The sequence below is a fragment of the Marmota marmota genome, unplaced genomic scaffold (assembly GCF_001458135.2).
Source record: "Marmota marmota marmota unplaced genomic scaffold, marMar, whole genome shotgun sequence".
Classification (NCBI taxonomy): domain Eukaryota; kingdom Metazoa; phylum Chordata; class Mammalia; order Rodentia; family Sciuridae; genus Marmota; species Marmota marmota.
The window spans coordinates 2,749,950-2,763,485 of record NW_025999924.1 but is presented as its reverse complement, the minus strand read 5'-3'; the positions used below and the strand labels follow the sequence as shown (position 1 = coordinate 2,763,485).

The following is a 13,536-nucleotide window of genomic DNA, read 5'->3' as shown; positions in this document are numbered from 1 at the left end:
AAAAAAAAAAAAAAAAAAAAAAAAAAAAAAAAAAAAAAAAAAAAAAAAGACTCCTTAGAAAGTTCTAAGTAGAAAGCAAAACGTAAGGGCTCCAGAGGATTGGAAATTCTATTCCATTTGCTTTCAGGTGCTCTTTCCCCTAGTGTCACTCTCCTTAAGCATGGTGTCCCTCTCCCTCTAGTGCACATGGGGTTTTGTCAGATCAGGGCTCAGATTGTTCTTTGATCTTTTCCTAATACTGATGGAAACTGAGGTCTGAGGTTTAGTCACTTGCCTAAGATTAAGTTGCCCTCAAGTGCCTCCAAGAGTGTTAGTGGGTTTATTTATTTTTCAACCAGTGTTTAGGATCCAACACTGAGATTTATGAGTTGAACAAATAATTGTAGCCAGAAGAAAGGGTAAGATCTTAAGGAAGAATCAGGAGAAAGGTACAAGGCTAAGTTCTAGACATTGGGAAGCCTGTATTTAGGGACAGCAAGTCACTCTAGGGTCCCCAAATGTGGATTTTCTGTAAATCTCCAGGTGATTACTTTCCAAAACTTACCCTATTGTGAGGAAAATGAACATTCACCATTCTTGAGTAGGACTTAAATGAAAGATCTATTTTTTTCCATTCACACATGCAGCAAGTACTAAGTAATGTCTATCAAATACCAGAAACTATTCTAGTTCTGAGGACACATTAGTGTGTACAAAACAGACTAAGTCCCTGGTGCAGAGGATTTGCCAGAACTATACATTACTTCTGTTATCTTGTAATATATGAAACTCAGAGACTTCTTAGAACAAGTTATTTTTTCTCTATGAACTTTACTTTTCTCACCTTTTAAGAGAAAATACTAAAATCTTACCACCCACATCTCATAGGGCTACAGTAATTGAATGAAATATCATCCATGAAGTGCCTAATATAGAGCTTCAACTCAGTAAATAACCAATAATTGGTAATTTCTAATGATTATTCAAGGCTACCCTAAAATCACCTAAGTTATTATCACTGTCCTTCTGAACTTAATCTGAAGAATAACACATCAACAAGTCTTAAATCTAGTCATTCAGACACACCCTTCACAATTTTTGATACTTCCACATTCAACTCTGCCCTATAATCAATGCTTTATTGATTATAGATAAATAAGGTAATAACTGTAATGCCACAGGTTTTATGTTTCCTACTGCACAATAAAATCATAAGTAACTATTAAAAGTTAAAAATCCATTCATGTGACATAGCACCTAAATTAATTCAGATGTCACCAGAAGTACACTGGGTCTGCTTTGGGAAACACTGCTCCATATGTTCAGCTTTTCAGAGCTGATGGCAATATCTAAATTTGGTTTATTTAAATGAAAGACATGTTGGAGTGCTCCAGGGTCTGCCCTCCTCTTACAGCCTCCACTGCTGCTCTCTAACACAGCCCCTCAAGCATCTTCTCCAACACAACCATCATGGTCTCCCACCTTCTATGCCTGCCTCCCTGCACCCTGTTCATAGTCAGCCAGAAATCAGGTCATGTCTCTGCACTGCCCCAAATGCATCAACAGATTGCCACTACGCTTGGAATAAATGCAAAAGATTTTACCGTGGTCTACAACAGCCCTGCATGATTTGACCCCTGTCTGTCTTCCCCACCTCATTTCCTACCTTTTTCCCCACTGAAAGTATGGTTGCAGCAGTGTTGAATGCCACTCAGGCAGCCATGGCATCTGCTAATCCCTCCGCTTGCAGCACACTTTGCCCAGATGGTCATAGCTCACTCCCTCACTTCAGAGTCCTTCCCTGCACACCCAATTAAAAAGCACCTCCGCTGTCACTCCATTTCTGCTCCCCTGGCTTTACTTTCTCCATACCACTACCAAAAATTTAAATTACACATTCATGTGTTTGTTTCATGTGAATAGTGTGGAAGTCACTCAACAAACATTTGTTGATTGAAGGATTGAGTGAATGGGCAAAGGACAGATAATGAGTTTTCTTTGAATCATGCCCCTTTGAGGTTTTTCCAGGACATATAGAGTGGACAAATAAGAAAGGCAAACCTGGAGTTTTGGAAGAGGAAAGAAAAAAAGCAAGAACATAAATATAAAACTAAAAAACTCAGACTCACCCACCAACTGCTGCTGGAATATTGGTCCTCAAATATAAAAACTGATTAGAGACAGAATATAATTCAGGGATGGACATGGATAGGGGTGAAAAAGAAACCACCCTCATTATTCAAGAACTTGTAGCATTTAATTCGGTTTAAAAAGTGGGGAGGTAGCCAGGGCATGGAGGTAAACATTAAGATTTTCATTTAATGACAACTTACTCCTTCACCAACCTTTTAAGTCAATACTGAGAAGATAGAGTTTAGTTTTATTTCTCTGGTCTGTAGAAGTGCTAAAGAACAATTTTATTGCCAAAAGGGAGATGGTCAACATGGGGAAAAGAGTGAAATGACTTTTCATAGATCCCAATTTGCGACCTTCTTGTGTACACACCATTCTCTCATAACTTTGTATTCCTCCACTGTTACTCTGAACTTCACCATGACCTGCTTTGGCCAGTGGGGTGTTAGCAAATGTGACACAAACAGAAACTTGAAAAAAACACATGTGTGCTGCCACCTAGGATTTTATATGATTGGACTTGCCCATTCGCAGACCCTGGACACCATCATGAGAACAGGCCTGGACTGGCCTGCAGGAAGGATGAGAAATATATGAATAAGTATTGAGTTTCCCAATCAAAGCCACCCTAGACTTCCAACTAAAATAATCATAGCCCGTCTTAGATAAGTAGAACACCTCAGCAGACTAGGAAACTAATAAAAATAATGAATAACTAGGAGATTTTTTTAAAAGGAGGTTGAAATATCTCCCTCAATTCAAATTAAAGATCGCAATTTTAAGATATTATTTTCTAAAAGGCCAAAGAATTAAAATGACAAATTACCTACGCAAAAGAGGACTGTATATTCTAGTTAGTATTTCAAAAATCATTTAAGAACAATAAGATTATGAGGAAATATGTTCAGTGTGATTGCAAGTCCAAGCTTAACTATTAGCATCTGCTTAAATTATAAAAGTGGTGTAATCTTTCACAAGTATAAATGTCTTCCATTGAGTAAACCATTGCTTTTCTTTGCGGGCTCCAAAAAAGTAAAAAAAAATGGAACCACATATGTTTTCTTCATCTTTTAGTAATTCCACTCCAGCTTCATTACAGGGGACTTCTCATTTCTGCAGCATGACAGTCTTTTTTATTAAAGGAAACTATTTCTTCTTTTATCCTTAAAAAAAATTAATAACTTTCCTGTTTACATGCTAAATTTGCTTAAAGAACTGTATCTAAAATAAACCAGTAATAATTTGCTTCTGTTCCATCTTTTGTGCCAGCATAAGTCCTACTCTGCCTGCCTCCGCCCCCTGCCCCCCAAGGTTATCCTTCTTTCCTTTTTCTCTGCTTATTTCCCAGGAGCTGTGCACCAAAGCATAAAGTCCCACATGAGAGAAGTGACTAGCAAAGCCGAGAACTGAGGAGTACATATGCTGCTTAAAGAGGCTTCCCACCCAGCTCATGGTCTTGGACCAGCACAGTTGACAATTTTAGTTCATGCAAAATCTGTTTTATGCTCTGTTCCATAAACATAGACAGTTTTGTATGAGGAAAAAATAAATGGGCTAGGGCTGGGGTTGTGGCTCAGTGGTAGAGTGCTTGCCTACCATGTGTGAGGCACTGAGTTCGATCTCCAACACCACATAAAAAATTAATAAATAAAATAAAGTTATTAAAAAAAGTGAGCTACATCAAGAACATCACCAAAGATGCAAGTAATGACAGGCGCTTAGAGAGTCTTCTCATATGGGTGGTTGTCATGTGCTCCCCCGTGTGTAGTTAGGAAAAGCCTGGATTTTTACCTCCCTTTTACAGGCAAAGGGATGGCAAAGCATCCTCCCTGAGGTTTCTCTTTTGTAAAGTGACTGACTCAGAATTCTAACCCAAGTTCAGCATTCTTTTCTGGACACTGTGTTCCTGAATAATACAATGTTGGTGGGGGAGCTTTAATGGAAAAGATAAGGAACAGAAATATATATATGAGAGGGAAAAGAACAGAGATAAGTAAGAAAAAAGTCAACAGAGGCATTTACATTTACTTTGAACAGTCGAGTGGGAAAAAAATCAGGCTACCAACTGGTAACATTTCTAGAACAACATTACACAGAAAGCAATCGAGAGATACATAATTTTACATCATATTATGTACTGATAACAATAGAGTTACAAATACTAAAAATGAAGATTCCCACACAACTTTGCTTGACAATCACATTTTCACCTCCTCCTAGTGTTCTAAATTTGCTGTTGTGGGCTGTTTGTTCTTTCTCCAACATGGGCTACTGCTATAGCAAATTCTTGTTTATCCAAAATATATTTAAGGGATGCAGTGTTCAAGATAATTTAATAGATAGATTAGCTGAGATAAATAATATAGCAGGATCCATTTATTTCGGACTCAGTCCAGTTTTAAAGCTGTAGGTCTGGGTTTGGCAAACTTTTCCTATAAAGGGCCACAGACTAAATACTTTCATCCTCCTAGGCCATAGGAATTCTGTGGCAGCTGCTCAACTCTGCTTTCACAGTGTAAAAGCAGCCACAGACAAAATGTAAAAAATTGAGAGTGGCATTCCAATAAAACTTTATTTAAAAAGTAACATATTTGGCCCACAGGCAGTTTTCCAAACCCCCGCCCACCATCACCCATTGCCCACTCCAACTCTAAAACATAACCCTTATCCAGAAGAAAAAAATGCACTTGTGTACTCATTTGCTCTTAGGGGAAAACAGACTCTTAGTGAATGCCTACTCTCTCATTTTATACCCAGATTTTAGAAATGAGGCTATTTTCTTGCTTAAAGAGTAAAGCAACATAGAAGCAGAAATTTTAAAGCATGGTTTTTAGCATAGGCCAGTATCATGAAGACAAAAATCCTCAAGAACATAGCCAGCAGGCTGAAATTGCAGAGTAGTCCTGGCCAATTGGTGTAAATGCAAAACACTCTGCCTGAACCCCTTAATATCACCATATTCATCTCAGTATCACCCTGTCAATGCCACCAACTCAAAGTTCCATTAACAATGACTGACTCACCAAAGGAAAGATTTCTATTTAACCTCATTAAGGCAGAAGAAGCCTAGACATGGAGGATCCATTTGAAAAGATCCACAAAAATTTGCTACACCCAGAAGTTTAGAAACTGCCTGAATGAACTGCAGTTGAAAATACATTCTGTGAAATAGCCAATTCCTCAGATACTAGCAATCGGACAAGAAGCCTTTATAAATCACTTCTAAATCATTCCAGCTGTTTTGTGTATATTAATTTACTTAATCTCCACAACAATCCAACCAGGTAGCTACTATTATTATTCCATCTTTCTGATAAGAAAACAGAGGTACGTGGAGATTAAATACTTTGCCAAGAGCAACAAAGCCAACTCAGCAGTAGAGCTAGGATCTAAACCCAGGCAATAGACTTAATAACTACACTGTGATAAGGCATTCCCTAAATCCACATGTGGACTTCCTAGTTCAAAGACTAGAAAGATGATAACACATATTTAAGCTCTCTTCTAAACACAATATGATCTTAAGAATTTAAAGATGAAGGCATGTCAGTGTTTTTCTGTACCTCGGGGTAAAAACTGTGTCTACTATTTTTGTTCAGTTTCACCAAATTTTTTTTTTCAAAAAAAGGCTTTTTGTTTGAATGTTAGACTGAGATTTTATTCTTTTTCAATGCTGTGTTTAAAAATGTTCTTGGAATGAGCCAGGAAAATAAATAAGTATATGAAGTTATGGGAAAATTCTCTTCAGGCACTTCTAGTTCAATCAGATAAATGTGAGGATATGAAATGAATTAGTTCTTCTATTTTTTAGGTCAGAATATGAAGGCTGAAATGAATTTTTATTTGTTGTCTTTATTTCTTAAACAGCTTGGTTGTAAATTTGGCTTATATGGAAGCAATTTGGTTGTTAAAATAGCTGAGGTTATGATTGGCTTAACACCCAACAAAAATATTTAACCTAATATATCCATGGTAAAGGACTAAAATAAGTTTATGATGTTTTATTCAAAGAAAATTTAAAGTTTATAAGGGATTTTTAAATAGCAATAATTTGAAAAAATGTTTTTGTTCATTGAGTAGGTGTCTGTGCTCTTTTGTATTTGTGAAATGAATGTTTTAATTAATCCCTGGAAGTTCAGAGTACAGAAAATATTAGCTCCTAGGCAATAGAGTGCCTATGAACCAAACTTAGATTTATTCCACCATTGGCTCAACTTCATGCAAAAAAAGGTTCCTTGCCAGCCTAGGTGTCCATCAACAGATGGATGGATAAATAAAATGTGGTGTGTATACACAATGGAGTTTTATTTTGCCATAAAGAAGGCTAAAACCATGTCCTTTGCAGAATGGATAGAACTTGAGAGCAAAATAAGCCAAACTCAAAGTCAAGAGTCATAAGTTTTCTCTCATATGCAGAAGCTACCGAGAAACAAGGGAGAAGAGATTGGGGGCGGGGGTGGTCTCATGAAAACAGGAGGGAGATCAGTAGAGTAGAGGAAGGGGATGGGAGGGCTGGAAAGAAGACAAAACTGGGGAATGAGATTGACTAAATTATACTGTTACATTGTGTGCGTGTACAAATGCATAGCAATAAATTCCACTGTTATGTGTGATTATAATGTACTAATAAAAAGCAGAAAAAAAGAAAAAGAAAGTTCTTCCAAAACCGTGCACTTACTTTATTTATAACAGTCCTCTCCAATAAAAATCCACACAACATTTATAAAACACTCAAGGAACTGTGTGGAATGGCTCAATTTCAATCAGTCATTTCATTATTGTTTCTAGTTTTTCATTTTCTTCACCCTTCTCTAAAACCACAAAGCTAGAGATTGAAAAGAATCTCACAAAGAAGTGCATGGGCAAGCTGCAGAGAAAAAAAAAAAAAAAAACATCTCAGGACCACTTTTCACCACAGGACATAAATATTAAATCATATCAATCTCTGTAATCATAATATTCCTTTATATTTTAATAGTCTTGGAAAACTTTTTAACATGTGGATTAAGAAGTTAAAAGTTAAATCGTATTCCTGAATATTTGTAATTTTCGTATATAGTAAATATTACATTTTTTTAGATTTAACTTATTGGTTACAAGGAACGATAGACATACTAAAGAATGAAGGTGGGGAATGAAATGAAAAAAGAAAGAAAGGTATGGCAAAAATTGGTTAGTTGACCACTGGATGGACTGAATGTTTACAACTCCCCCAAATTCATATACTAAAATCTAATCCCTAATGTAATGGTGTTTTGAGATGGGGACTTTGAGAAATAATTAGGTCATCAAAGTGGAGTCCCAGAAAGTGAGATTACTGCCTTTACCAGAGGCCAGAAAGCTAGCTCACTCTTTTCCACCATGTGAAAATACAATGAGAAGTCAGCCTCTGCAACCCAGAAGGTGACCCTTACCAAAACCCAACCCCTGGCACCCTGGTCTCAGACTTCCAGCTTCCAGAACTATGAAAAATAAATTTCTGGAGGCTGAGGTTGTAGCTCATTGTAGAGTGCTTAGCTAGCATGCTTAGGGCCTTAGGTGTGGGCTCTCGCACCACCAAAAAAATTAATAATAATAATAATAATAAAATATATTTCAATTGTGTTTAATCAACCCAGTCTTTGGCACTGTTATGGCAGCCCAAACTAAGACAACAATCCAACCAAGTAGGCACAAGTAGGACAATATTCCTAGCCTCCCTTCCACTAGGCAGGGTCAGGTAATCAAGTCCTGGCCAACAAAAAGTAAGCAATCTTCTATGTGTTTTCTCCTTTGCCAAAATACTAGCACCTGGAAACTGGCCATGACAGGACAAGGAGAGTGCACCACAAGAACATCACTTGAATAAATGAGAGGAATCTGCCCATCAAGAACACCCATGGTAGGTATTTTCATTAGTTGAGGGAGAAACTCCCAGGTTAAGCCAAGATTTTATAGGTTATGGCCACTAACATTGCCAAAACTAATGTACAGAAACTAATCCAGAGATCTAAATAACTGAAAATAGGTTTTTCTAGAATGGTAAAATTTTATTCCTTTCCTGTCTAGGTTAGATTTTTAGGTCATCATTGTACATCTTAGATCTTATTCACATATCTTCTATTAAATATCATGATGATAGTCTTAGCTGCAAAATACACACAAACTTATCGATTTTGTTTAAGCAATCTTAAATAGAATATATTTGTAGTATATAAGAAATATCCTAAAATGAGGGCAGAGGTCTGGATTCTAGTCTTAGGTACAGTGGTTCACCTTATCCAAGGGGGATATGTTCCAAGACCCTCAAAACCAAATACAGTAACAAACCCTATACATACATACAAAGATTTAATATCTTTTCCATCTTACTAAGCACTTATCATACTTTATGGTCAAAACTTTTGCTGTTTGAGATATAATAACAAGTCTAGCACAAATTTATTTTTCTTTCTTTACATTTTCATAGATAGATTTGTTCTTCCTTAGCAACTTCCCCATGCTATCTTTTATTCTTAGAGAACTTTTACCTTTTCATTTAAAGGAAGTACTTCAATAGTTTCTTTTTGTCATATTGCCAACATCACTAGTATTCTGATTTGGGACGATTATTAAGTAAAATTAGGGTTACTGAAATAAAGCACTGGAATACTATGACAGCCAATCTGATATCAAAGAAGGCTACTAAGTGATTGATGGACAGATAGTGTATACAGTGTGGATACACTGGACAAACAGATGGTTCACATCTGGGGCAGGTTGAAGCAAGACAGCAAGAGATTTTATCACACTGCTCAGAGTATGTGCACTTTAAAACTTATGAAGTGTTTATTTCTGGAATCTTCCAGAAGCCAAAACCATAGAAATTGAAACTACAGATAAACAAGAGGCTACTGTACTCCAGATGCCTTTCTTAATTCTACAAAAATAAAATAACAAACCAGTAATATCTTGAAGCCACCATTTGTCTACAAAATATGGTGACTGGACTACATAAGGTGAGAGACTCTACAATTTTATAAGAGAATTTATATATTTCTACCCCATATTTTCATGTATATACTACAGGTCACTCATTCCTTCAGTATCATTATTATCATAATAGATATAACAATATCATATACTATAATATATAATAATATACTTGTAAATATTTTGAGGGGAAGAACAGTAATCCCAAAGTTAATCCTTTCTCTTCCAGAATTACCCTGAGAAAATTCTGAAAACATGAAATAAATACCTGCTAGGCTGTAAGCTCCTTGAGAAAATCTTGTCCTATTCATCTTTGTGTGTCTATCTCCTAACTCCTAATTTTTGCTGAATGAATAAAGTGCTATTAGGAAGTTTAAAAAGCACTCACTTCCTATAATTTTTAATTACTGATGAGGTGCTCTTTTAGATTTTCCAAAGGTATGAGAAAGCCAGGACAATGGTTGCATACTTCCTCTATAATTTCATGTTTTTAAAAAGTGATTCTACAGGTGACATGGGTAACTGCTTCAGCTGAACCAATACCCCTGACAGGAGGTCATCAAACTCATGACAACAGTGAGCTAAAATATAGGACACAGCTGTGGCCAGCTACAAAATTTGAATGATTTTCCAAAGAAGAACCAGCTAGAATTTAGGAACTCAAAAACTGCTGACTTTCTAAATTGTTTAGAAAGTCATTTTTGACCATTCCATTTTATTCCTAGGATGAAAAGACCCAGGAAAAGAATTAACTTAAAACCTACATGATTATTCTATTAATGAAATTTAATAGAGTCAAGATAGGAATAAAAAAATATCTGTCATTCTGTTTTCTAACTCACTTTCTCCTATGAGGAAACATTGTCCCATAAAACTTGACAATAACAGCTAAGCACAGGCTGCAAAGGAATGCTTATCTAACTGTTGACTTAGGGCTTTATCTACATGGAAGGAATATTATGACACAAGCCTAGCCAAAAAACTCACCCTGTTTGAGGGAAGTAGACAGCTTGGAAATTTAATCAAACCAGTAAAAAATTGTATCTGATGTTTACCATTTTTAAACTGACAAATTATATTTTATTAGAATAATAGTTGCAACAAGTGACACTCATAAGGCACTGGGAAATTAACTAAATGTGTTTGCACATTTACTTACCACAGTAAAGCTACTGGTATTTTTAATACTCAAGCAATGGACAGATAAGGACTGAGACTCTAAAGGCCTTCATAACATTTTAAGATCAAACAATGAAGACTTGCTTTGCTTTAAAAGTATGCCTCATGCCAGGTGCAGTGGCACCTGCCCATAATCCCAGCAGCTTGGGAGGCTCTGAGGCAGAAGGATCACAAGTTCAAAGCCTCAGCAATTTAGCAAGGCCTTAAGCAACTCAGTGAGACCCTGAATCTAAATAAAATACAAAAAAGGGCTGGGTTTGTGGCTGAATGGTTAAGTGTTCCTGGGTTTAGTCCCCAGTACCAAAAAAAAAAAAAAAAAAAAAAAAAGTACTCCTCATTACTGGGAATATGTTATTAGAAATAAAAGACACCAGCCCTAGTGCAATGAGTAGCTATCATAATATTGTTTATGGTGGTAGAGCACAATACAAATTATAGATTCCACTATCCTCTCCTGAGCTCTTCCTCTTTGATGTTCTAATATTCACCAATCCCATCAACTACCAGAACACCTGCCATTATTTTCATTTTACATAGAGAAAGGCTTAGAAATATTTCATAACCTAAGCATGATCCATCCTACTGACAACCAGACTAGTTCACTAAGATGATCTGCTTCTTGAAATCAGAAATCAAGGGAACACAGTTTTGGCTGGTGATCAATATAATGGGAAATAATATCACTGATTGACCTTAAATAATTAAGATGGAATAACTGATTGTCTTGAAGCTCCTCTTCCACCAGTGAATAATGTCTTTCTCCACAAAAGGAGGGAATGACACCAATCGAAAACATTTAACTCCTTTGTGATATGTTTTATTTCTTGGGGAAGGGTGGATGTTTATTTCATTTGTTTTGCTCCGCTCTCTTTAAAACATGTTCAAGGTGGGAAAGCAACTCTTTTGAAAAGGCCAACTAGAAATAATTCAATTCTCAGCAAGATTAAGCAATCAGATCCATCCTATATATAACACAGGAAAAAAAATGTCTTAGGGAAGTGCAAACTTTTCTAAAAACAGTCTTTTTTTAAATGGAAAATATAATCCAATCAAGAAGCAATATTTTTTTTTTGACTTGGATTCATGTCATTGCATTAGTAGGTAGTGCTAATAGTTTCCAAATGCCAATGTGTATTCATGAACACTTAGCAAACTCTTCATGACGTAATACATTCCTTCTTGGATATATCTTTTGTCAGATCCATCTGTCTTTGGAGATATGCATAATTTTTCAGAAGTTTATCTGAAAAAGAACTTCCAAAGTCAGAGAAAAATAATTTTCAAAATAGAAATAGAGAAAAGAAAGATTAATTATTGCTGTTTTAGAGATATTTTTCTTTATCCACAGCATCTTGCCCACAGCCTACTCTCACTGGACACCCAGGGTTTCTGGGCTCCTCTTCACAAGAAAAAAATGTGACTCCATCACCTCCAGGAAAACTGAAGAGCTGAAGGACCTAGAGGAAGCACCAATGCAAGAAGCAAAGGCCCCTAGTGTCGACCCACCAGACTCTCCCAGATCTTTCACCCCAGGTTTCAAACACCCTCTGAATTGTACAGGCAGCTGGTTCATGTTTGAAAATTAAGCATAAGTATTTGATGCATATCAGCAACAGCCCAAGCAAGGTAACTTAAAGAATGAAGGCAGAAAAAGGCAAGAGAGAGTGTAAGAACTACCTTAAGAGAGCTGCACCTACCCTAGGAAAAGAAAGGGAAGCCAGGAAGCCTATTCCATTAAGATACCTTCTACCCCACCACTTCTTACGCTTAGACGGCCCCACCTGCCAGGACAGATGAGATCACACTCCTTTTATAAATGGGGTACTTTCTTCCACTAATACAGTCAGTTGGGAATAGATAACTGGGTAACCAAGAATGTGGCATAGAAACTCAATAATGAACTTGGTATTCTGTCTCAATAGAGGAACTCAGTATGCCATTTCTTCATTAAGTAAATACCTCTCTAAATGGATATATCAGACTTACATTTCTTTAAGACTATCTATTTTACATATACTTGGTTGATACAGAAAAGGACTCTATGTCAATTACTTCTTTCTTTTTATGAACTTGGTCCCCTGGTGTGACCTAAAAGGGGAAATATTTCAGAAAATGAAAATTCTCTTAACAATAAAATTCTCATTCCCAGTGTGATCTAAAAACAAAATTTTGCGAAAACACAACTAATATTTCTCTCCTGCCAGCTAAATTATGTCAGTTGTTTAAATAGGTGCAACCAAAAATAAGTCTATAAATGAGTCTATCAATGTGCTTTTAAAAGTAATTGGCAAGGAATTACTATAAATATTAGAAGTTTATATTTTACACAACAGTATTTTCTTCTTAACAATTAATCACTCCTTCCCGGGGCATGTAATTAATTTATGCTTGAAATCCGTATATAACACAAATATATAACATAGATTTGAATATGTAAGTCTAACAAGGAAAATTAAATTAAAAAGCAACCTGGAAAACAACTCAAAAATATTTTGTAAATGGCCTAGTTTGGTGCTGTATTAAGAAAAGTATGAAAGTTATTCATGAGGATGAAAACTTATTTCTAATCACTAACCTCATAGGCAAAAGCCCTATTTTATTACAGGCTAGGAGAAAATCAATAATAAGGTAAAGGTAAAATATGAACTGCTTACATTTACCAGTTTTTACTCAGGCTGGCAATATGAGCTCTCAATGATAATCAAACACTGATGCTTTGTAGTTTCTCATTTCAAGCTGCTCCACCTTTATCCAAAAACTGTTAGCAAGAGAGCTTCCCCCCAACAATTACACAAACCTGACAACCACTGCCTGGGACCATTTGATCTGCTCGACCACAAATCCTAGCACACATACTTGCTTCTGTTTCGGCTGTATCCTTGTGTGTTTAATATACTTCTCAGGAGGCTTTGAAAAACAGGCTCGTGGTTTCCCATTCAGCTCTACCACATAAACTGAACCAGCAAAGAAGGTTTTTGTACATATAAAAATTTCTTGTTATTCATGGTGTATGTCTTTAATCAGCTTCAGATTTCTGAGCAGAAAACTACTGCTGCTGTCATTTCACATTTCTCCTTCTGTGTCTAACTGCTATGTACCTGTGTCCCGAAAAGGATTTATTATCGTCTCTCAGTTTTGGACCATGGGGGTGGGAACCCTTGAAACTTGCCTGACTCCAGCGCCCTCGGTGCTCACACACCGGCATCCTGTTTAACCTGCTCGTGTGTGTTGGAGCTTTACCACGGTACAGACCCCATGCAAACAAACTGGGCTAACAAACGCATCAGCCAGCCT

General features: G+C 36.4%; 1 protein-coding gene across 3 annotated transcripts in view; it reads right to left on the bottom strand.

The window, feature by feature from the left end:
• Pde4d (phosphodiesterase 4D) overlaps positions 1-13,536 on the bottom strand; it is a 1,424,195-nt gene that overhangs the window by 1,318,801 nt on the left and 91,858 nt on the right. The window lies entirely within an intron of this gene.